This window comes from Cebus imitator, unplaced genomic scaffold (genome assembly GCF_001604975.1).
Source record: "Cebus imitator isolate Cc_AM_T3 unplaced genomic scaffold, Cebus_imitator-1.0 Scaffold74, whole genome shotgun sequence".
Taxonomy (NCBI): Eukaryota; Metazoa; Chordata; class Mammalia; order Primates; family Cebidae; genus Cebus; species Cebus imitator.
The window spans coordinates 2,093,734-2,110,391 of record NW_016107389.1 but is presented as its reverse complement, the minus strand read 5'-3'; positions in this window follow the sequence as shown (position 1 = coordinate 2,110,391).

Genomic DNA, 16,658 nt, shown 5'->3' with positions numbered 1-16,658 from the left:
AAAAAAAAAAAAAAAAAAAAAACAGTTTGTTACTTCATTTGATCGGATTGATTTATCTTAATGTGTCAAACTTCTCCACTGCATCTGTTATCTACAATAACACACCCTATCAATGCTTATACTTTTGCTTGTGAGTGGAGGGGTTGTTTATTTTCTAATGTAAGCAGTGAAAAGTGAGTGGTGTCTATTTTAGCCTCTTTTATGAGGAAAATTATCAACAAGGAGTAAACAATATTCCTGGAGCAAAAAGAAGTTAGCCAATTATGTTTCAGAATGGAAATATTATTAGGGAATAATCAAGAACTATTTTCCAGAAGAAGTAACAGCCCTTTAAAGTGAAGATTTAAAGGCAGTAGGTTGTCAGGAACTAGAAAAGGATATGAATAGCCTAGGAAGCACACATTTGCTGCAAATTTGTCCAGGGAGACTTGACTGCAGTGGAAACCTATGGGGTTGCTACAGATGGTGGAGGATTTAGAGTTCAACACTGGCGTCCAAATGTAGCAAGAAAAATAACAATTGCAGCTGGATGATAGATTGTAGAGATGTTCCCCTCTTTGGAGGGAGAATAATGGACTTGTGCTCTAGCATTTCGTTCCTGCATGTCTTGAGGTTCTCAGATCATCCTTAGGAGAGAAGTAGTGGCAGGAGGACACACAATATGCTGAACTTCCTGCTAATCTGGCTAGTGAGAGCCTGTTTCATTTTAATTTACTCCAGGAAAATAAAGAATTTACACCCTGAGTGTTGTGCAGCCTTTCACATAAAAGGAGTCACAAAATTCATAGAAATTCAAGCACCAGTGTGAAAGATGAAGAACCTTATTTTAGAGGGAAGAGACAAATTCAGCGTTATGCCTGAAAATCCACAGGTAAATTAAACAGTACTATTTAAACTGCAAAAGACAAGTTTATCAACAGTAATATTTAAAGCATAAAATATATAATAAATAACAACATATGGCCCATCATGAGTGGCTCAGGAGAGGTAAGATTAATTAAGATTATTTTGTCTCAGATTGTTTAAGAAATGTGGGAAATGGCCCTTTAGAGAGAATCTTAATGTTCAACATCATATTTGTTTAAATATTTTGCAAAACTCACATTAGAAAATTGATCTGCCAACTACACTGATTTATTGCCTCCAGAAAGAATAAGATGATGAATCATTTTTCCCCCAAGTTTCTTTTGTTTCAAAATATTTTAAGGATTTAAAACTGACTGAAACTGATTTTATCAAAGACGTCAGTTGTTTAATACAGTGATTCTGTGCATGCCCACTTCTAAATGCATACAGAATGTAGTCTGGAAATAAGGAGTCCTCATTTGGGATATCTACGTTGTATGGAAATGAATGCACCTAAGGGCTAAACAAATAGACCTTTTCTTTTCTCCTTTCCCATGCATAAAATACGGGAAATGAATACTAGCACAGTTAACATATTCAATCATTCAACTTGTTTACTATTTTAACTGCATTTCTTAACATATACGAAATGTCAAATAATTTGGGGCATATTTTTAGATATTATCTAAAAAATTATTCTCATTAATAAAACTGGAAGGCTGTCTGTACATAATGTGCAAGGTAAATTGAACTGACAGAGCAATTATTTTAGTGATTTAATTTACCCAACACCAGTGTACCTTGAAGCCTCTGGGTTTATTCTTCCATGTTTTGAAGTCATAACTCATTTCCTTTCATGGTTCTTCTATTTTAAAAGTTGTTGAAATAAATTATATATTTTCTTACTGAGCAGAATAATGGCCATCCAGCTAGAAAAATAAGTCTTTTAAAGAGATAAGGCCACCTTATTCATGTTTGTTGATGTCTAATAGTAAAAGCAGCAGACCTTGAAAGAATACTGGTCTTCAGGGAATTTCTTTAAATCATAATCCAACTGTAAACTGGTTAAGGTAAGCACTGATATGCAGAGTACCGATTAGTATGTTGACAACCCATTCAATCTCAGTGTAATTTTAAAAAAGCTAAAGAGTGGGGTATATTTCTCTACTCATGTACAGTTGATAAGCTTTTGTAATTTAAATGTTGTAGATAGGAAATCCAGAAAAATGCAATAGAGAACTTTCTACCATACTCAATGAAATGATGATGTGGTATTCTACTGTATCCTATGATATAAAAACTTACATTTTATTGTTACTGGGCAGTGAGATAAATGCATTTTTTTCTTTTATATCTTAACTGTAAAGGTTGTACCTTTAGTTTGCATTGATTTTGATTATATGCCTTAAATTCTGGGTCTGTTATTTATAAAGTATTCCAAAGAACAAAGAAAAGCTAGTTACTAGCCTGAGTTTTTAGTGTTCAGCAAAACAAATAAACTAAATGATGAATCTAGACACGTGAACTTGAATAAATGTGTTTACTAAACTAAACTGAGAAACAATGAATAGTCCCATGTTAGAAATGAAGAAAGTAAGGCCAAGAGATGTTAAATAAGTAGCCCAAGAACCTCTAGGAATTGGCAAGACTAGATCAAACCAGCCAGCCTGCCGGTCCAGGGCTCATGCTTTCACCACTTCAGTAAACTTTACAGACCTGGGAGAAAAGAATTTGCACATAGAATCCTAAACCTGACCAAACAATCATTGAAGTAAACCAAAAAATTAATATATTTTCAGATATCTAAAGACTGAGGCAATTAACCATCCATGAACTTTTCTAAGATAATTTTTTGAGGTTGTACTATAAACAAGATAAAAAGTGGTACAAATAGAAGTCATGGAAAAAACTGTAATTAGTTCCAGTTAATACATTTGCATTTGAAATGTAAATAATTAAATGCAAATAATTGTTGATTGTAAAAAGAAAAAGACAACATATTTTCATTTTTCAAATCCACATTTTTTTCTGTTTTAAAATTAATTGCATGGCATATTTAGGACACTCATCATTATTATTTGTTAGTTTTTTAAAAAGAAAAATGATTCAAATATTAGTTTGGTTTCACAATGCCAATAAAGACATACCTAAGACTGGGTAACTTATAAGGAAAAAAGAATTTAATGAACTCACAGTTTCACATGGTTGGGGAGGTCACACAATCATGGTTGAAGGTAAAAGGCACATTTTACATGGCAGAAGACAAGAGAAGAGAGAGAGCTTATACAGGGAAATTTCCCTTTATAAAACCATCAGATCTCTTGAGACATATTCACTATCACAAGAATAGCATGGGAAAGGCCCGCCCCCATGATTTAATTACCTCCCACTGGGTCTCTCCCACAACACATGGGAATTCTGGGAGCTACAATTTAAGATGAGATTTGGGTGGGGACACAGCCAAATCATATCATTTCACCCCTACTCCTCCCAAATCTCATGTCCTCACATTTCAAAGCCAATCATGCCTTCCCAACAGTCCCTCAAAGTCTTAACTTATTTCCACATTAACTTAAAATCTGCAGTCCAAAGTCTTATATGAGACTAGGCAAGTTCCTTCTGCCTATCAGTCAGTAAAATCAAAAGCAAGTTAGTTACTTCCAAGATAAAATGGGGGTTCAGGCATTCGATAAATACACCCATTCTAAATGTGAGAAATCAGCCAAAATGAAGAGGCTAAAGATCCTATGCAAGTCTGAAATCCAGTGGGCAGTCAAATTTTAAAGCTCCAACATAATCTCCTCTGACTCCATGTCTCACATCCAGGTCATGCTGATGCAAAAGGTGGGTTCCCATGGTCTTAGGCAGCTCTGCCGCTATGGCTTTGCAGGGTACAGGCTGGCTTTGAGTGTCTGTGGCTTTCTAGGTAAAGGGTGCAAGCTGTCAGTGGATCTACATTCTGAGGTCTGGAGGATGGTAGCTCTCTTGTAAAAGCTCCACTAGGCAACACCCCAGTGCGGACTCAGTGTGGGGGTGCCCACCCCACATTTCCTTTCTGCACCACCCTGGCAGATATTCTCCATGAATACCCACCCCTGCAGCAAACTTCTGCCTGGGCATCCAGGCATTTCCATACATCCTCTGAAAATAATTTGAAAATTATTTTCAAATCTTCCCACACCTGAATTCTTGACTTCTTTGCACTCACAAGCTCAACACCACATGGAAACTGCCAAGGCTTGTGGCTTGCACCCTCTGGAGCAACAGCCTGAGCTATACCTTGGCTCCTTTTAGTCATGGCTAGAGCAGCTGAGATGCAGGGCACCAAGTTTCTAGAGTGTACACAGAGTGACTCTAGGCCTGGCCCATGAAACCATTTTTTCCTTCTAGGCCTCTGGCCCTGCGTTGGGTGTGGCTGTTGCAAAGGTCTGTGACATGCCCTGGAGACATTATCCCATTGTCTTGGGGATTAACATTCGGTTCCTCATTACTTATGCAAATTTCTGCAGCAAGCTTGAATTTCTCCCCCAAAAATGGAATTTTCTTTTCTACGGCATTGTCAGACTTCAAATTTTCCAAACTTTTATGCTGTGTGCCTTTAACAGCACCGAAGTCACCTGTTAAATGTTTTGCTGCTTAGAAACTTCTTCTGCCGGATACTATAAATCATCTCTCTCAAGTTCAAAATTCCACAAATCTCTAGGGCCGGGGCAAAATGCTGCCAATCTCTTTGCCAAAACATAACGATTCACTTTTACTTTAGTTCCCAATGACTTCCTCATCTCCATGTGAGATCATCTCAGCCTGGGTTTCATTGTCTATATCATTATCAGCATTTTGGTCAAAGCCATTTGACAAGTCTCTGGGGATTTCCAAACTTTCACACATTTTCCTGTCTTCTTCGGAGCCCTCCAAAATGTTCCACCTCTGCCTGTTACTCAGTTCCAAAGTTCCTTTCACATTTTCAGGTATCTTTTCAGCAGTGTCCCCCTCTACTGGTACTAATTTCCTCTATTAGTCCGTTTTAAAACTGCAGACAAAGACATGCCTAAGACTGGCTAATTTATAAGGAAAAAGAGGGTTAATGGACTCACATTTTCATGTGGCTAGGGAAGCCTTGCAATCATGGCAGAGGGCAAAGGCAGGTCTTACATGACAGCAGACGAGAAGTGAGCTTGTGCAGGGAAACTCCCCTTTATAAAACAATTTAATCTCATGAGACTTATTGACTGTCATGAGAAAAGCACAGGAAATACCTGCCCTCATGATTCAGTTACCTGATACTGGGTCCCTCCCACAATGCATGGGAATTTTGAGAGTGACAATTCAAGATGAGATATGGGTGAGAATACAGCAAAACCAAGAGAAAGTTAAAATTAAATCCAAGAGAAAGTTAAAATTAAAAAACTAGCAAACAATGATCTTGGCAACCTAAGAATGCCATACAACTTACAATTAAATGGAAAAAATTGTGGATTTTAAAACACATAAACAAGTAATAATTACTTGGAATATTCCCTTTCTATATGCTTTTCCAGGATTGAGAAAGTGGAAGGTAAGAATATAGATAAATATACACACAGTCATCTGAGGTCTATCACATTAGACAATGCTATGTATGTCTTCATATAATGAAAACCTTAAATTTCAAAGGAATGGTAATATCTCTATTCTAAAAACTATTTTAAAGTGAGGAAAAAGGGAGAAGACATCTTAAATCATTTTACATAGTAACTTTCCCTGACACTGAAACCAGGCAAAAATAAATTAATAAAGTAAAAATGTAGCAAATCTCAATTATGAAAATAGAATACAAAAGTCTTAAATAAGTGTATACCCATGGGAATGTCTTCAGATATACTATGTGTATGTTGGCACCAATTTAAAGTCTAGAGGCAAATAAATTCATCATATTATATCATTGGAATGCTGGTTACAATGTTACTTTCATTTGTAGAAGCTTGCCTGTGACAGAAAGAATATAAGAAAATTCCACGGCAAAAAAAAGAAAAACAGACTTTAAAAGAGTAGGTTAATTTGATTTCTGCATTTGCTCAAGGGGTATCTGCTAATATCCCCTGGCCTGCATTGTAACAATAAAGATAGTGGGTCTGAACAGACTGAAGAGAAGTTTAGAGTTTAGACCCAGAGAAATCTGGGAACTCAAATAAACAGCATGCTCAGTGTATGCAATAGGTAAACAAATTAACAAACAAAAATTTCCTTCAGAAAACAGTTGTGAAAATTTGTCCTTGAACACATATGTCTAAGCATGGAACAGAAAAACAAACACAAACAGACATTCACAGTTCTCCTTTGAGAATTCTTAACAAGCCCAAACTCTTAGCATTTGTGATACCTGAAATTCAACTACTTGGACATCTTGAAAATTCTAATGTCAAAAATTTAGTGTGAGTGTTCCTGGGTCATCAATGACATTAAGCATCTGGCAGAAACAAAGCAAAATCTCTGAAGAAAGTCCATTTAAACTCAGGTCTCAACATATTCCCAAAGACAGAGTTGCAAAGGACTGAAGTTCACTATGTATGTGTGTGTACATATATATATATATATATATATACACACACACACACACACACACAGATATATACATATATGCATATGTGTACACATACATATATACATGTATATGTATATATGCATATGTATATATACATGTATGTATGTATATATACGCATACATATATGTATGTATATATGTATATACATACATATATGTATATATGTATTTATGTATATGTAGATATACAAACAAAAGTAAACAACAAATATGTAATTATGCATCATATATAGGTATAAATGGTGATAAACAAATAGTAAAAATGAATAGAGATGCATGCAGAATTATATCCACAAAAATTACAGAAAATGAATTTAAAGATACAGAATGGTAAAAGAGGGTCACATTCTGTATATTTTAAGAAAAAAAAAAAGGGAGCTGAAAATAATGATGAAGAAGCAAGGGCCTATTAAAATTTGATAGACAGACTTTAAAAGAACCAAAGACAACTTTTAGAAATAAGAGATCCTGAGGTAGGCTAACAAAAAAATTAAAACAAAAGAAAACAAAAAAATTTTTAAAAATTTAGAAAGAGGTTATATTTGAAGAGAATTTCCAGAATTAATGAAAGACAACAATAATATATTTAGAAAATGCAGTAGATCCCCAGGCAGGATAAATAAGAAGAGTTTTATACCAAGACCCACAATAATAAAACTTAAGGCAACAACAACAAAAAATGTTTATAAAGAAACAATTAAAATAAGAGCTGATCTCTCAATAGCAATTGTGGAAATCAAAATATGTTGTAATGTTTTCTTCTAAGTGCTAAAAAAAGTATTTTCAACCTACTATTTATATGCAAAAAAACTGTTTTTGAAGACAGACACCATAGCTGTTTATAAACAATTCATCTAAAACATATGAACACACAAATGTGACCAAGAAAGTCTAATGTTCCCTTCAGCTTGATTAAAATTTAGAATATTATTTACTTTAGAAAACTTGTACTTTTAAATTTTTTCTCTAACCTTTTAAATTAAAATCATTTTTAAAAACTTTCCAATTTTACAACTCAAGAGTGTCTTTGTCAAGGACCTAGGAACTATCTTTTTCAAATGTAATCATCAAAAAAGACAGAGGCCCTATCGCCAAGATTCTGTGAGTAGTTAGGACTCTACCTTCTATCAGCACCAATTAGCAAAACCAAATAGTCTGATCACAAGTAAAACATTTACAAACTCAGGAATGTCTCAGCCTTCTGGACATAGTACCATTGATCAACCTCCCATAATGTCCTGGAATACTTTTTCACTAGCTCCCTTCAGCACTTAAAAACACTGCTGGATTTGATTCATGGGAGTTGATTTTAGGTTGAGTTCTGACCTCTCTCCCATTGCAAAACCTTGAAAAAATTATTCCTTTTTTGTTTGATATTGTCTGGTGAAATTTGCTTTGAGAATTCAAAGTAAATGAATATAAAATAGTTTTCCTAATACTAACCAAAGGCAGACTGTTGTAGCTATATTATTACCAATCAAAAAACACTAGACAAATCTGGAGACAACAGATGCTCAGGAGGATGTGAAGAAAAAGGAACACTTTTACACTGTTGGTGGGAGTGTAAATTAGTTCAACCAATATGCCAGACAGTGTGGTGATTCCTCAAGGATCTAGAAATAGAAATTCCATTTGACCCAGCAATCCCATTACTGGGTATATACCCAAAGGATTATAAATCATTCTATTATAAAGACACATACACATGTATGTTCATTGTGGCACTATTTATGTTAGCAAAGACCTGGAACCAACCCAAATGCCCATCAATGATAGACTGGACAAAGAAAATATGGCACACATACACCACAGAATACTATGCGGCCATAAAAAACAACGAGTTCATGTCCTGTGTAGAGACATGAATGAATCTAGAAACCATAATTCTCAACAAACTGACATAAGAACAGAAAACCAAACACCACATGTTTTCACTCATAGGTGGGTGATGAACAATGAGAACACTTGGGCATGGGGAAGGGAACAACACTCACTGGGCTAGGTGGCAGGGTGGACGGGAGGGATAGCGGGGGATGGGAGGATGGGAAGTGATAACACCGGGAGAAGTGCCTGATATAGGCAACGGAGGAGTGGGTAGGGGGGATGGAGACAGCAAACCACCATGGCATGTAGATTCTTATGCAACAGCCCTGCAGGATGCAGGATGTGCACATGTACTCCAAAAAAAAAAGTACAATTAAAAAAAAAAAAAAAACTAGACAAAAGGAATTACTAGAAATAAGGAGATTGTTCTGTAGTTTTTAAAAATTAAATTTCAAAGAAAATATAAAATTATAAACTTTTTACTTCATGGTTTCAAATAGTCAAAATAGAACAATTAGGATTACAAGGAAATTTGACAAATACACCATTATAGACACACATTTTAAAACATGGCTTAGTAGTCAATAGATAAGGAAAACAAAAAAGTCAATAATAGTATGGCCAATTTGAACTATACAATTATTATTTTTAATCACTTTATCCAATATTTGATAATACGTATTTTAATTGACTAATCATTATACGTAGTATGCAAGGATAAAATAACTCAAGAAATTTCACAGATTGCATATCACACATATCACCATCTCTAAACAAAATAAAATTAAATCACAACACAACAGGGAAGAGGCTTGGAAAATGAAAACCACCCTATTATGTGATCTGTGGCTCAAATAATAAAAATAATAAAAATAAGTAGATACTTGAAACTCAATAAATGTAAAGATTTAACATAATACATTATTGAAAGTAGTTAATAGAGAGAAATGTATAACCTTAGTTGCTTATATTAACATAAAACATAGGATTCAGACTCATGAGCTAAACATTCACCTTCAGAAATTAGAAAAAGAAGACAGTGAATCAAAAGAAGACAAATGAAAGAAAGCTAATGAGAAAGAAATCAAAGAAATATTAAAGAGAAAATAATCCCAATATTTAGTTATTATTTGAAAAGATTAATAAATTTGACTAATTTTAGGAATGATTAACCAGAGATAGAGAAAAAATGAAAAAGCAAATGTGATAAAATATTACCATTTGAGGAATGGGGTTGGGAGTAAGTGGTATGTGAAAGTTTTTGCACTTTTTGCAGTTTTCTTGAAGTCTAAAATTATTTCAAATCTAAAGGGTAAAAAGTTATAAATTTTAAGAGAGGATTATATTTTCTAACCTAAAACTTGTGAAATATTTTTTGCTTCATTGTAGGGGTTCACTGAAGTGTATCAGTTAAATAATATCATGTTGCATAAAAATTCTAAAGACATAAATTTCAAATTAAATCACAAAACAAAGATTTGAGGTCAAGTGAAATCATAAGGTATACAGACTGGTTCAAGAAAGCCACTACAGATATTAAAGTACAAAACACTGCTTAATGGCGTTTCATCAAATATTTCCACTTTTCTAAGGAAATTTGCACAAAAATACATTAAAACAAAGTATTTTGCTTTTTCATGTGTTTTAAATAAGCTAGGCTGTTTCTTAAGAATATTATGAAAAACATTTCTAACATCAAGGGTAATTAGATTAGGTTATATTTTAATGGGTATTTCCAAATTCCTTTGTGCTTTGCCAACCATTGGCTTGCATCCATTTGAACAACTCACTAAGATAAAAACTACCCAGGGACTCATTAAGAACTTGACCATTGGTAGTCAAAGTTTCAATGTGATTATCAGCGCTTACTTTTTCTTTTATGAACTAAGCTTTTTTAACTATTAGAACCCCTATAAATATGTCAGAAGTTTGAGACAGAGTTTCTCTCCATCACATAAGGCCAGAAGGAATCCTCTCAGTTGAGCTGCTTAAGTGAGAATTTCAATTACTCTAGCAGCCATTGCTGTCACTGACAGAAAAACACTTTAGGCAAATGAGCTAAGATGATTATTACAAATGTGGACTTAGAAACACTTTAGACCAGTGGTGAAGAAATTTAGTGTCATGCTGATCGCCACCAAGGCCAAAGGTAAAAATAAAGCTATGGAAAGGGTTTGTGAATCTTTTTCTACCTCAACGAATGAAAATGGAAGATGATGTTATCCCTATCATTTACAGGAATTTTGATGATTCTGCAAACATCAGTCACGTGATTTTAAAAGACTTCTGTACTCTAAAGAAATGACAGCAATAATTTAACCATTTAAGAGGTATCAATTTTGAAAACATAAAACATATGCACATAATCACATACAGCAGAGTGTTTGCAACATTTAGGTATAATTTAAAAGATAATACAATATCGTTCTGTATACTTGATATCTAGTTTAAGAAATGGAATTTAGAAGCCCCTGAGCACTTTCCACCAACGAAATCCTTTTCTGTCTACTTCAGAAAATTCTTTGAATTTTGTGTTAATCGTTCTTTGGCATTTGTTATATTTTATCATATAAAGGCACACCCTAAATCATATACATTTATATATCTATATTAATGAAAATTGTGATTAGTCTACACGTGACTTTAAAAAAATATATGCTTTTAAAATACGTCTATGTTGATGTGTTCCATAATGACTCATTCACTTTTAGTCTCTATGCAAAGAGTTTATCTGCTACTTATGGGAAATTGGATTATTTCTAGCTTTGGTATGTAATAGACTGTGGCTGTGAGCATTACTACACAAATCTCCTTATTCATGTTTAGAAGAATTTCCCTAGGCTATGAAATGCTGTGATAGTGTATGTGCATCTTCAACTATGTAAGGTAATGCTCAATTGATTTCCAACCTAATTTTAGAAATTTATTTATCTATTTCATTAATTATTTTTAATTCTTCTATGGTTAGGTTTGGGAGGTTCAGGTACAGGTTTTGTGCATGACTAAATTGCCTGTCACTAAGACTTGTTGTGAAAATGATCCCACCATCCAGGTAGTGAGCAGAGTACCTGACAGGTAGCCTTCCAATCCATGTTCCCCTACAACTCTCAACTTTCAACAGTCCTCAGTATCTATTGTTCCCATCTTTGTGTCCATGTGTATGCAGTATTTAGCTCCCACTTACAAGTGAGAATATGTGGTATTTGATTTTCTGTTCCTGCCTTAGTTTATTCAGGATGATGACCATCAGCTGCATCCACATTGCTGCAAAGGACATGATTTAATTTTTTGTGGCTGTACAGTGTCCCATACTGTATATATACCACATTTTAAAAATCCAGTTCACCGTTGACAGTCATCTGATTTATTCTGTCTTCACAGTTGTGAATAGGGCTGTGATAAACATATGTGTGCATGTATCTTTTCGGTAGAATGTTTTATTTTATTTTTTGAGTATATATCCAGTAGTGGGATTGCTGGTTTAAATGATAGTTCTATTTTAAGTTCTTTGAGAAATGTCCACACTACTTTTCACAATGGCTGAACTAATTTACATTCCCACCAGTATTGTATAAGAGTTCTCTTAGTTATACCACTTAATTTACATTCTCACCAGCATCTGTTGTTTTTTGCTTTTTAGGTAATAGCCATTCTGACAGGTGTGAAGTGATGTCTCATTGTAGTTTTGATTTGCATTTCTCCAATGACTAGTAATAATTTTTCACATGTATTTGTTTGCTGAGAATTTTCACATGTATTTGTTGGCTGCATGCATGTCTTCTTTTGAGAAGTGTCTTTTCATGTCCTTTGCCCATTTTTTAATGGGGTTGTTTTTTGTTTGTTGTATTGTTTAACTTCCCTATAGATTCTGGATACTTGACATTTGTCAGATGTACAGTTTGTATATTGTTTGTGTACTGTGTTGATAGTTTATTTTGCTGTACAGGGTTTTAGCAATTTATATTTACACCAGTAGAGTTTAAGAGATTCTGCTACAACACATACCTGGAAAATAGTTGATAATATAAATCCATTTGTGAAACTAGAGGTTTATTAATACTATAGTATAATCCCTTCATTTTAAAAATTATGAAATATTGGCCCAGAGATAATTTATGTTTATCTGGGACTACACAGCTAGTCAGTAGCTCATTTGGAAGTAGAAATCTAGTCCTTTGATTTTCCATCTTGCTGTCTCAATGAAAACACTTGCATTATCAGCTTCTTAACTAGAAGATGGCATTCCGTGGAGCAGAAGGAATCAAACCAGAATGATTGACCAAACTTGATGATTTGACGAAATCATTATTTCCCTAAATACCACAAATAAAAGTGAGATTTCTTCATTATATTGGAATATATGGAAATGCATAGACAAAACAGGATGTTCTGTATTTAGAATACTACTGAGAACTAAAACTCTATGATGCTTTAAATAGATAAGAAAGCCTGCAGTATTTGCTGAAGCTGAATAGTAGAAGTATGTAAAGCCAAAACCAAACAAAGAAACAACAGCAACAAACACCAAAGAAGAAAATAAGTGAATCTGATTAAATAGAGGAGCTCTAAGACTAAAATTTCTACCCTGAAATTCTGAACTTGAGAAACATGTTGCTAGTTATGTTCCTAATATTTAGACAATATTTAGGCTATTACCTATGAGTAATTAGGAGCCCATACACAAAATTATCTAATATGCTCCATAAAGTGGTTTTCTATAGCAGATTATCATTTTAAAAAATGATATTTCTTGGGGAAAGCCAGTATCTACTAAAAATACCAAAAATTTATCCAGGCGTGGTGGCCAGTGCCTGTAATACCAGCTACTCAGGAGGCTGAGTCAGGAGAATAGCTTGAACCAGGAGGCTATTCTCGTGTTATGGTGAGGAGAGATCACGCCACTGCATTCCAGCCTGGGCGACGGAGTGTGACTCTGTCTCAAAAAAAAAATATGTCTATAATCATATTTATTATTTCTACTATGTGCATAAATGTATTTATATATTTGTGTATGTGTGTTTCTATATAACTATATCTACAATGTGTATTTTTTCTTTAATCTCAGAAAGCTATTCTATATGAATTTCAATTGTGATTGAAATTTTTACAAAATTGTATTTTAAAAACAGTGTGACATTAGAATAATTCTTAAGTTTCAAGTGCTAATTCGTTCCAATCTAGGTTTATCCTATTTGAAAAAGGAGATATTTGAATTTCTGAGAAATCATGAAGAAAATTACAAATGTTAGAGCAATTATATTTAAAAGCAAGAATAATTAGTAAAGGAAATAGAAGTAGTATTTACCAAGAGTTTGCTAGGTAGCAGGTTCTCTGTAAAGGATTTTTCATAAATTTTATTTCTTTAATAACATTTTATGTGGCATGTTATTATCACTTTACATTATTCTTAAAGAGCTTAAATGAATTAGTATTATCACAAATTTATAATGAGCAGATTCCTGAAGTTGACCACTGGAAGATGCAATGTCTTATAGAAGTAAACCCAAGTCGTTTGTGACTTTTGAAAAATCCCTTGTGGTGATTACAAGGATTTTTGTTGTTGTTGTTGTTGTTTTTGTTGGTGCTGTTATGTTGTTGTTTTAAATATCTCTTTTGGATTTAGTCATTAGCCTTGTAGAAACATTGCTATCCCCAAAATTTCTTGATCTGTTCAGATTAGAATGTATTTTTCTTGTAGTATTTCTATAACTTTTACTTTCATTAATGCTCTGTAGTTCCATACAGAATATGATTGAATTTTTACCATCATAATTTTTTCAATGTATAGTATTTTTCAATAATCAAGTATCTCTGTATCTATAATTGTAATTCAAAAGTATATTTTTGACTGTGATGCCAGGTGTTCTCTTCTATCAAGTCAGAAGGTTAATATGTATGTGGGCATTTCCCTTGTTCTAAAATCATGAAGTTCCTAAATCATTCACCTTGAAATTGGTTTCTTGATAAAGAAATTACTGATTTCCTGCTACTCACAGTTTGTAAGAGGTGTGCAATTCTCAGTACTTTGTTAGAAGAGTACAAAGAGAAGACGTGTTTACAATGATTCCAGTCTGCTGGAAATTTCATATGTTGTACAGACAAAGGTAAAGTTTATTACACCACGTTTACACAGTTGAAGGATCAATAAATATTATGTTTAATAAAAGTCAAAATCCTAAGCTTTGAGATTCAATAATGGTAAAATTTATAAAGACTTATTATATTTATCCTAGCAAAGCCCAAGGAAGTATACATTTTGAAGTATTTGTCTTTAATAAAAGCATATTGAACAACACTGAATCAGTGAAACATGTTATTACTCAATTGAAAACACTCCAAAAAAACTTGTTCTTTAATGCTATTTAAACAATGTCAGCATTCTATTGTCTGAATCTCTTAATTTCAATAAACATATTTTGAGTTCTTAATGTTTTAAGAAAACTCTCAGACAAAAATGTTCATAAAATGACTGCCTTAAAATTTTAGAATATGTATATTATTTTCTACTTCCATTAATATATAATCTGTCTATAGCCTTCTTAATAACAAAAAAGTCATAGTTACAATTATGCTTCTAGTATAGAATCATACCAGAAATTAATTAATTGGATCAGTTCATGAATTTTTTCTGTCTTTCCATAGAAATAATGCTATAGAGCTTTCCAAAAGGTCTATGCATAGGGCCTTATGTACAATGTATATGTATGTTTATATACATAAATTTTTACTAGTTTAACCAAGAATCAGTCTAGCATTTAATATATTAATCTTTATTTTAAAATCATATATAAAGTTATAAAACCAAATAGTACAAGAAAGCCTTTAATAAATAACAATTCCTAACCTTACCCATTTTTATTCAAAAATTTCAACTCCCTTGTCTGAAAACCTCAACAGAGATTGTTAGCTATTTCAACTTAAACAAAATGATTTTAAGTTAATGGGCTTAAATTGCTCTCTTTAAATCACCTTTAGATGATACACTTTTGCCTCCTGCTCTGAGAGAAGACTTTGCTATTTCCTGCCATCCATACCTACTTCCTTATCTTCCTACAATTATTGTTTTCTTTGACTTAAAACCATTGTCAGTGTATAGACTATTTATGATTAAGAACATCTCTTTTCCTTTCCGTATTTTCCCTCAATTCTCTTTCAGGTCTCTATTTAACCTATTCCTTTTTCTCTCTATGCCCTTTTCTTCTAAGTTGGAAAATATCATGCTCACAGTTATGATAGGCCACTGACTTCTGTCCCAGAGTTATCTCTTTCTGTCTCAATAAGTAATGGATGTACCTTTTTTTCCCCCATGCTAGGGTTGAGTCTTATGTTTCCTGAATCCTTGGCCTTCTTCATTCTTGGTCCACATCCTTATTCTGATGAGCACATTTTAGGCATATTCCTTAAAAGTATCATAAAGATACAATACCAAGTCTTTTTTTCTCTCCCAATGATTAATAATTCACTTGACTATAAAACTCTGGAATGAAAACAGTCTGTCTAAATTTTTGAAGTCAGTACTCTGTTTTTAAGTCTTCTAGCACTTTAGAATTTCACTGAGAAATGTAATGATTTAATGAATTCATTTCTTGTATTGTTTTTCTTTTTGTAAAAGATGTTGTATGTTTTTTAGCTATCATTTTCTAAAAGTTTAATAGAATGAGAATGTTTATGGATTACATCACCCATAATATTAAGCATTCAGCAGGTCCATACAGACTGGAGACAGTTCTAAGAATTTTCTCTTTTCCACTTTCTCCCCTATTTTTTTATGAGTGGTCTTTTGTTTGTTTGTTTGCTAAAAGTTTTAATAGGTATTGAAAATTTGGAGATTACAAAATAAACAATTAGAAAACAAAAAAGAGTGCCTGGTAATTAAATATAGAAGTAATCAAAAGAAATGTTAGGAGGAATTTAGAGAAAACGCCTGTTAGAAGTCTTAGAGATAATATTTTCGACCTCATTTGTCTGGGCAAGTTAATAGTTGTAATAACCAAGAACTCTTTCTCATGTTCTAATTATTTTTTAAAGCATCCTTTAAAGTCATTATTTTTACGGTATTATTGAATCTTCTTTTTCAGAAAGTTGCTTTTAATAAATTTTATTTTAAAATTCTTTCTCTGATTTTTACCTTTTCTATGAACTCCAAAAGAATATCTATAACTGCCATGGAAAGCTAATAAGCATTTAAAACCCTCTCTGTGCAAAACAAAATGTGAAACTTTCCTACCAAACCTGCTTTTTCTAAAATGTTTTCCATTTAGAAATGGCAACACCTTGGCCGGGCGCGGTGGCTCACGCCTATAATCCCAGCACTTTGGGAGGTCGAGGCAGGTGGATCACGAGGTCAACAGATCGAGACCATCCTGGTCAACATGGTGAAACCCCGTCTCTACTAAAAATACAAAAA